Genomic DNA, 8696 nt, shown 5'->3' on the forward strand with positions numbered 1-8696 from the left:
CCTCTCCAGGCCTCAGTTTCCTCAACTAGAAATCAAGAGGACCACACAGCCCACCTCACAGGGTGTGGTGTGGGTTCATTGAAACCACTCCACGGAGATCCTACTCCGTCAAGGTCGGCTGTGGTCCCTGTGGGTGTGCTGTCACCAGAAAGCTCATCCTGAACAGAGTTCCAGTCAGATTCCCTGAGAATTCTGCTTGTCTAGCTCAGTACCCTGCCCAGGGAAGCCCTTTGGGAGTGAGGGCTTCTCTCCCCTACTCAACCTCCCTCTGTCCCCCCCTTTCACCGTCTGCAGAGACCTCCTCCCTCCTCCCAGCCTCCTGGCTCCTGCCTCCCACCCCCACACCGCAGTAGGAAGATCTGCCCAAATCACATGATTGTCATCCAAGTCCTCTTCATAAACCTTCAGTGGCTGCCCAAGGCCCCAGGATGAATCCCAAAGGTGACCCTGGATACCACCTTGTTCTACTCCTTTCCCCTCGACAGCTGTCTCTCTCATAGGACCTGCTTCTCTCCCCAAAGTGCTGTCATTATCTCTGATCTTCCCCAGCTCCTCCCACAGACTGGTCCTCCCCTGGCAAACTCCTACACATCCCTCAGAGCCCTCAGGAAGCGCCCCTCCTGTGCCTCCACAGTCCTGGATGCCCCATCACAGCATTAGCACCTTGGATTGTGGTTGCTGTGAGCCAGCCTCCGTGGACAGCAGGAGAGCAGCCCCAGGGTGGAGACCTCACCCTTCTTGGTGATGGCTGTGTCCTTGGCGTGCAGCCCAGGATCCACTTGAGTGTGATGGAAGGCCAAGTGTGTGTGCACATGCCATCTCTGGATGCCCCCCACCCTTCTATAACCTCCCAGGCATGAATTCCATCTGCCCTCAGGACTCCATTCCCCACCTGCATGAAGAAGACAGAAGGAATGACCAGCTCTCCTCAACCTCCAACCCCAGTGGTCCAACCAGTTCAGGAGAAGTGGGTCCAGAGGCCCAAGAACCTTAGTGGGTTGCCTTTGGAGACCTGGCCCCTAGAGGGGTGCTCCAGGCTCAGGTGCTGGGAGGTAGAGGCATGGTGTAGCATCCTCTGAGTTTGGGGACCAGGGCTCAGTAGCCTGTGCTGGGTCAGCGTGGGCCTCCTGAGCCCGGAGGTGGTGTGGAGTGGGGGAAGCCATACTGCTCCTCTTGCCCTGAGCATTGCCTGCTCAACAAGCAGGACGGGGGCTTTGGGCTGAGCCCAGTGAGGACAGGGTCTGAGGATGGAAACAAGAGTGCTAGCAGTGACGGTCCAGTCACCCTGACTCAGTGCTGAGACAGTTCCCTGGTGTGCGCCGCACCTGACCCAAGCACCCTCACCATCACTGTCACCCAGAGGCTCAGCAGCCTGCTCACATCACCAGGTGGTGCATGGGTCTGGGGTCTGGTACCAGGCTGGGTCCAGTCAGACCTGGAGAGTGGCTGGGGAAGCTGAGCGGGCTGGGTAAGGACCCCGCTGCACTGAGGACCCCAGCCCTCCCTGTCCCACCCTTGGTCTCTGCTCCTCGCCAGCCCCCACCCTTCCCAACAGCGTCAAGCTTGGGCAAGGCTGTCCATCTCTGGGGATAGGAAACTGAGGCTCAGAAGGAAAGACTGTCACCTCTGCTTGACCCCAACTCTCCCGGAGACCCGCCCACCCGCCTGCAGAGCGCATCCTCTGAGTCGTGGGGAGCTGCCCACTCTGCTCCCTTGAGCAGCCAAGCTGCAAAGGGGAAGGCCCCTCCCTGAGGCCACTTTCCCTTTGAGGAGCCCCAGGTGGAGGGTGGGGTCGGCCCTGTCCGGTCTTGGTTTCTCTCTGACTGTGGGCTGAGGTTTCCCGTGTCCTGGGCACCACTCATCCCCACGCCCCAAGCTGCCTGCCTGCAGAGAAGCCGTGTCCGCCCCCATCTCAGCACTCAGCTCTCACTGCATTTCCTCTGAGCCCACTAGACATGAGGCAGCAAATCTGGTGCTGTGTTTGATCCAGAAAGAATTAAAGTCGTGGGCCGCTCCCCACGACTCAGGGGATGCGCTCTGCAGGCAGGTGGGCGGGTCCCCGGGAGGGTTAGGGTCACGCAGAGGTGACAGTCTTCCCTTCTGAGCCTCAGTTTCCCATCCCCAGAGATGAACAACCTTGTCCAGGCTTGATCCCGTTGAGAAGGGTGGGGGCTGGCGAGGAGCAGAGACCAGGTATGAGGCAGGGAGGGCTGGGGTCCTCTGTGAAGTGGGGTCCTAACTCCACTGGGATCAAACTTACTCCACTGGGCACAGATGTCATTGTTCCTCCCTTTGCCCCCTTTTCTCCTCTCCCTCCGGCCTTGGGGTTGGCACCATCTCTGGGTGAGGAGATTTTCTCACTCATGTTGTTTATTGCCTGTCCCTCCACTAGAAGGCCAGTTCTGTGGGGCTGGGTCTTTTTCTCTTAAATAAATTACTTTTTAGAGTCATTTTCGGTTCACAGAAAAATCAAGCACCTGTCCCTGCACACTCACAGCCTCTCCCTCCACACTCACAGCCTCTCCCATTATCACTCCCACCAGGTGGTACTTTGATTACAACAGATGGACTTGCACCACAATCACCCAGAGCCCACAGTCTACACCAGGGTCCCTCCCGGTAGGGTACATTCCATGGGTTTGGACAAGTGGATAATGACCTGTACCCACCATTATAGTCGCATGCAGAGCAGCTTCACTGCCCTAGGAATCCTCTGTGCTCCACCTGTTCATCCCCACCTCCCCCAAATCCTAGCCACCACTGATCCTTTCACAGTCTCATAGTTCTGCCTTGTCCACAATGTCTTAGAGTTGGAATCACACAGTCTGTAGCCTCTTCAGATTGGCTTCTTCACTTAGTAACTTGCATTTAAGGCTCCTCCCTGTCTTTTCATGGCTTGACAGATCCTTTACTTTTAGTGTTGAGTAATATTGCACTGTCTGGATGAAGCACAGACTTTTTATCCATTCACCTTGAAGGACATCTTGGTTGCTTCCAAGTTTTGGGGACTGAATAAAGCTGCTGTAACCACCCAGGTGCATGTTTGTGTGTCTGCAGACCCCACATCTCTCTGTGCATCCAAGTCCCCTCTTCTTAAAAGGACACTGGTCAGACTGGATCAGCACCATCCCAGCAGCCTCATCTTCAAATACAGTCACATTCTGAAACACTGGGGCTCAGGGCTTCAACCTACCAATATGCGGAGTGACACAGTGTGGCCCAGAAGCCTCTAGGAGCCTCTAGGTGAAGCGCAACCTGTGGACACCTTGATTCTGGCCTCCCTGCCTCCAGCACTCAGAGGAGACAGCGTTCTGCCGCTCTCAGTCTGCTGCACAGCCCAGAAGGCATGGCCGCCTCACTGGTCATCCCTGCAGCCAAGGGTCTGCAGGAGCTTGCCCCACATTTGGTGGTCCACGTGTTGCACACGCACCTGCCAAGCACTTACTGCAACTGGATGCTGCTCTCTGTGCTGGGGCGAATGAGGCCAGGTCCCGCCCTTACAGGTCTGAGGACACCTCGAGAGGAAGGACAGCAAAACAAGAAACCACAGTAAAAGTAACACGTCGTATGCAGTGAGGCGCGGAGGACAGTCTTGTTTCGAGGATGCGAAGTCTCGAGGTTGGCAAATCTCCTGGGAGGAAGTCAAGAGCCTTGCAGACCCTCGAATCCACACGGGCTCTTCCCACCTTTTCTGTGGGGAGCCCCTCGAGCAGAGCCAGCTGCTTCTAAAGACCCCGAGGCCAGGGCACTTGGCAGGTTGTCCTTTCAGAACCCCGAGGTCCTTTCTGGGGCCCCTCTCAGGCCCCTGTTCCTTAATGCTGGCCTCTGGTAAGACTCATCAGCTCCCCTGAAAGTCAAGACCCTTCCTCAGCAGGCCTCACAGCCTCCCAGGTGGTGGGGACAGACTCCCAGACTGGCTTGAGGCAAAAATATGACGCACTGGGACGTATTTGGATGTAAATATTTTCAGCTGCGAGAGTAGCTGAGAGATGAGGTCTTGTTCCCGGCGTCTCTGCAGAAGCCGGGAATCCGGGCCATCTGGCGCCTCTTGAGCTGCCCCCCTCCCTCACTTGGCGGGGAGGGAGGCTCCACCTGGCTCTGGGGCATCTGAGCCTCCCCAGCCTCACTTTCCCCATCTGTCCAGTGGGGGCCTGAGGGTGAGATGGGGCAGCAGACTGGTTACCTTTCCTCACTCGTGTCTCTGACCTAGTCCAGGGGAACGGCCAGGTGTGGCCCTGTGGGTAAACCAGATGGCCTGTCGTGGGAGCAGACGGGTTTGGCTGCCTCTTTGGCTATAGGGAGGACCCCAGGATTCATGCTCCTCCCCACCACCAGACCAGATTCCTCCAGCAAAGCTCGAGGGCAGCCTGGGAGTCAGGGAACTCCCAGGATTCGGCCTGGACTAGGGGTGGGGGTGTCCACTCATGACTCATTCCTGGCTCCCCCTCCCATCTCGGCCCTGATCAAGCTGCCTAGTGCTCATCTCCATGCTGGCTCTTGGCAGTCTTTAGGAAGTCCACACCCCTAGAGGGGCCATCACCTGCCTCCCTATGGCCAACTCGGCTCTCCTCTGCTACAGTTGTGGGGTCACGGCTGATTCAAGCTGGCAAAGCCCTTGGAGCTGGCAAAGCTCAGGGCAGTGGTTCCAGACCGGGGTATGCTGGAGGGGGGCTTGGGGTCAGAGGGGTTGGGTGCTGGCCCTGCTCCAATTTCACTGGTGGTGCAGTGGTTAAGAATCTGCCTGCCAGTGCAGGGGACACAGGTTCAATCCCTGGTCCAGGAAGATTCCACATGACACAAGGCAGTTAAGCACGTGTGCCACAACTACTGAGCCTGAGCATCACAACTGCTGAAGCCCGTGTAGTTAGAGCTTGTGCTCTGCAACAAGAGAAGACACCATAATGAGGAGCTTGTGTACCACAGCTAGAGAATAGCCCCCACTCGCCACAACTAGAGAAAGCCCTCATGGATCAATGAAGACCCAACACAGCCAAAAATAATTTTTTTTAATAATAATTTTTTTTAATGGGTAAACAGAGGCCCAGTGGGGGTGGTTTCAGTACTGGCCCAAGGTCACCAGGCAGTGAGTGGCGGGGCTGTCCTGTCCTCATCTCCAGGTTCTATCTCTTCTCCACTGGCCTCCAAGCAGGGCTGGCAGTGGACCAGGTCGAGCCTGGGAATTCACAGTTTCTATGCTTTGCATTTCCTGGGGATGCTTTCAGCTTCAAGTAACAGGATGTTCAGCTAACAGTGGTTTAACAGACGCACGCACTAGTTCTCTGGAAACTTGGAGAAAGTGGTGCTGGATTAGGTGCAGTAAGTTGATGTCATCATCAGGGACCCCGGCTCTCCCAGTCCTCATGGTCTGCCGTCCTGAGTGTTGGCTTGTTTGTTGGCTTCTGGCTTGTTGCCTCAAGTTCCACAGTGGTGGTTGTAGCTCCAACCATCACAACTTTTGACCCCTTCATTCAAAGAAGAAAAGGAGCCAGGGAGAAAAATCTTTCTCAGAAATTTTTCAGAAAGTTCTTCCCTTCCAGCTTATTGGTTAAACTGTGGCTGTGCCTAGATGCAAAGGAGGCTGAGAACATCCCATGAGGTCCCTGCCTTTGGGAGGGGAAGAGCTGGCCATGTGCACTTGAGAGGGAGGGGATAGCAGCCAGGGCCCAGAGGAGGCAGGGCTTGCAGGACCAGGAGGAGAGGAGGAGCTTCCCTGAGGGTGGGGCAGAGGTGGGTTTAGGAGGGCAGGGAGGAGGACTGGTCCTGCTGGTGCTCAGCACTCAGGCCTGTGTGGGGCCCAGGGTGTGTTGAGGGGTGCCTCAACAACAGCGCGTGGTCCCTTCTCTGGACCTGGACATGAACAAGACAGCTAGACTGACGAGGGCCCTGTCCTGGCAAGTGGCTCAGGACAGCTCCGCTGGGATGTAGACAAAGTGTGAGTTGCTTCTTGTTTCCAGGGGCTGAGGAGCAAACTCACAGCTGCAAAGCAGACATGTTCTTCTTGTCCTGGCCAAGGGGCCAGAGGAGGTGCACCCCCTGACCGATGCCCAGGGGTGTTTCCTTCTCCCCAGCTGGACACTACCTGCTGCCGGGCACCCTTGGGAGACTCTACTCCTTCTCAGTACAACGAGGACCCTCAGACCAACAGAAGGATGCCTTCCTCCTATTGCCTGCCACCTATTAAGAGCCCCCCCAAAAAGATTAGCTTTCATTATTTGCCCTGAAAATCTCAATTCTTCCTTTTCAAAAGAAGAGTCCTCTGATTCCATTAGCTATTAATTCACACACCACATAGGGACTTTGTGTTTATGGAGGGCAGGCGTCTGTCTCTTCACTGATGTCCCATGTCCCAGCCAGGTCTGGCATACAGTAGGTGATCCATAAGTGCTCACAGAATGAATGAAGGAAGGAACATGTGAACTGCAGCCTCCCCTGTACCAGGTCTGGGAGGCCTGCGTGCACTCGTTCTCGTTACATGTGTGTGTGTGTATATGTGTACAATGTGTCAGTCTTCCTTCCCAGCTGGACAGAGCCCGAGGGCAGGGAGTCCTCTCTGAGTGCCACCTCTTGAGGACCTCACACCCAGCTGCAGTCTCGGGGGCCCTGGGATGCCTATGGACAAGGAGATCTGCACAGAGTGAGCTGGTTTTTGTAAGACCATCGGGCCTGCGAGGGACACAACACCACAAGCCAATGAAGCACACAGCTTTGCTCTCAGCTCACAGGGTCTGCAGCCCTGGCCTGCTCGGCTGTGGTTTGGGCAGGCTCCCTGGCTGCCCTGAGCCTCAGTTTCCCCAGGGTCAGCCGAGAGAACAGGTGCTGTCAGAGGAAGCAAGTTGGTCTCTGCAGGAAGAGCTCAGGCTGGGCAGGCAGGTGGCTGCTACCTCGCCCAGGACTTCATCCACAGGATGGACATCTTCCTGCCAGGGTCCCCCAGGACCTGGGACAGCACTCCATGTCTCTCCATGGCAACAATCACATCGCCATGGGGTCACTGTCTGCAGGGTCCCGGTTGGAGCTCCAAGTCCAAGGCTGCATCCGGCAGCCTTATCTAGGTCCCTGGGAACTTCCCCTGGGGCCAGCCACGAAGGTGGCCCCAGAGATACTCTGCATGGTGGGTGGGTGCTTTCCTGCCTGTGACATGATTAAGTAACAAAAGCAGTTGCTGGTGGGAACGTGAGCCACCACACTGCCATCTGGCCCTGCCTGGCCTCTCTCTGCCTGCTGACCACCCGCTCTCACTCCCAGGATGGACAGGGGAATTACTGCATCCTGCAGTTTGCAAGAAGCTTATAACAAAATCCGCGATCAAACCCAAGGTGCAGAGTGAGGCTCCTCGCCCACGGGCACCTGGAGCGTCTCCAGCCAGGCTCCGGGGTCTTGCCCTGAGCGAGTCCCCATCCCCCACCCCTGGGACAATCTCCTCCCACCCCGCCCGCTGCAGGACGCTGTTTTGCTCACACACCTGCACTCTGTATGGTTCATATCAGCCCCTCAGTGTAACCGAATCCAAAAATATTAAACCGGGACCCATCTGTTGGCCAACTGATGAGCGCAGATGTGCTCTGGATTTCAGAGGCGACTGGCAGCCCGTCAAGGCTGTTAGAAGTGGCACCTGCTGCCTGTTTCCCCCCTTCCGCTGCCCCTCCCGGGCACAGGAGCCTGTGCCCAAAACAACCCCTCCCAGAAGGGGCTGGCTCCCCCCCACCGAGCAGGAGGAGCATCCCAGGGCAGAACCCACAAAGAGCCTCACCCACCAGCAGGAGCAAGGACCCCCAGGTGCAGCTGGGCCCCTTTGCCCAAGCCCAACCGCGGGGTTAAAGCAGGGACAGGCCCAGGGCTCCTCTGAGAGGGGGCCGCAGCCGAGCGCCAGGCAGGCTACCTCGGGGTGTGTGCACCTGCAGGGCCTCTGCCCGGAGCTCTCCCCAGGGGCTGCGTGCCCGCTCCCCACCTCCCGCAGGTCTTTGCTCAGACAGGACTGAGACAGATGAGTATGACTGCTTCTGTCTTACTTTGAAACTCACGTCAAGACTGTCTGCCTCACGTTGTGAACAGCTCTGCTGGTCTTATTTCAAGAGGGGATGAGAATAGGAAAGGCACAGGTCTCCACCCCAGGACAGTGGCAGACACAAGGGCGGGCAGCACAAAGGCTATGATTCAGAAGTTGGAGGATGGGGCTTGACCAGGAGGCAGAGGTGTCAGAGGTGGAGGAGGCGCTGGAGTCGGGATGTAGCCAGAGGAAGAAGCTGCCCAGGGAGACTGCCCAGGGAGAAAGCTGAGGAATGAGAGGTGGTGCCCCCATCCCAAGTGCCCCTGTGGTCCACACCTGCTGAGCGACGGCCAGGTGAGCGGCAGCCCCAGGCCCAGGGGTCTGAATGGCTGGTCAGAGCCAGGGCCTGCCCAGAGAGATATGGGCCACTGAGGCCAAGTCCTGGCCATCTGTCCCCCCACTGGAAAGGCAGGAGACCTAGGTCTAGGCAGGGGAGAGCATGGCAGGCTGTCTGCCGTCCACCATCCTTCCTCTGTGGGCCGGCAGGAGGGCCATCTTTTAAGGCTCTTTCCTCTGTCCCTGAGGGCCATGATCTCCTAGGCCAGAGACGACAGAGCTGGAATTCAAACCCAGTGCCTCCTCCAAGCTCCAGACATCCACACCCTCTGGTCCCCAAGTGGCCAAGATGTGGGAAATAGGCCAGCCCTGC

Source organism: Dama dama, chromosome 4 (assembly GCF_033118175.1).
Source record: "Dama dama isolate Ldn47 chromosome 4, ASM3311817v1, whole genome shotgun sequence".
NCBI lineage: Eukaryota > Metazoa > Chordata > Mammalia > Artiodactyla > Cervidae > Dama > Dama dama.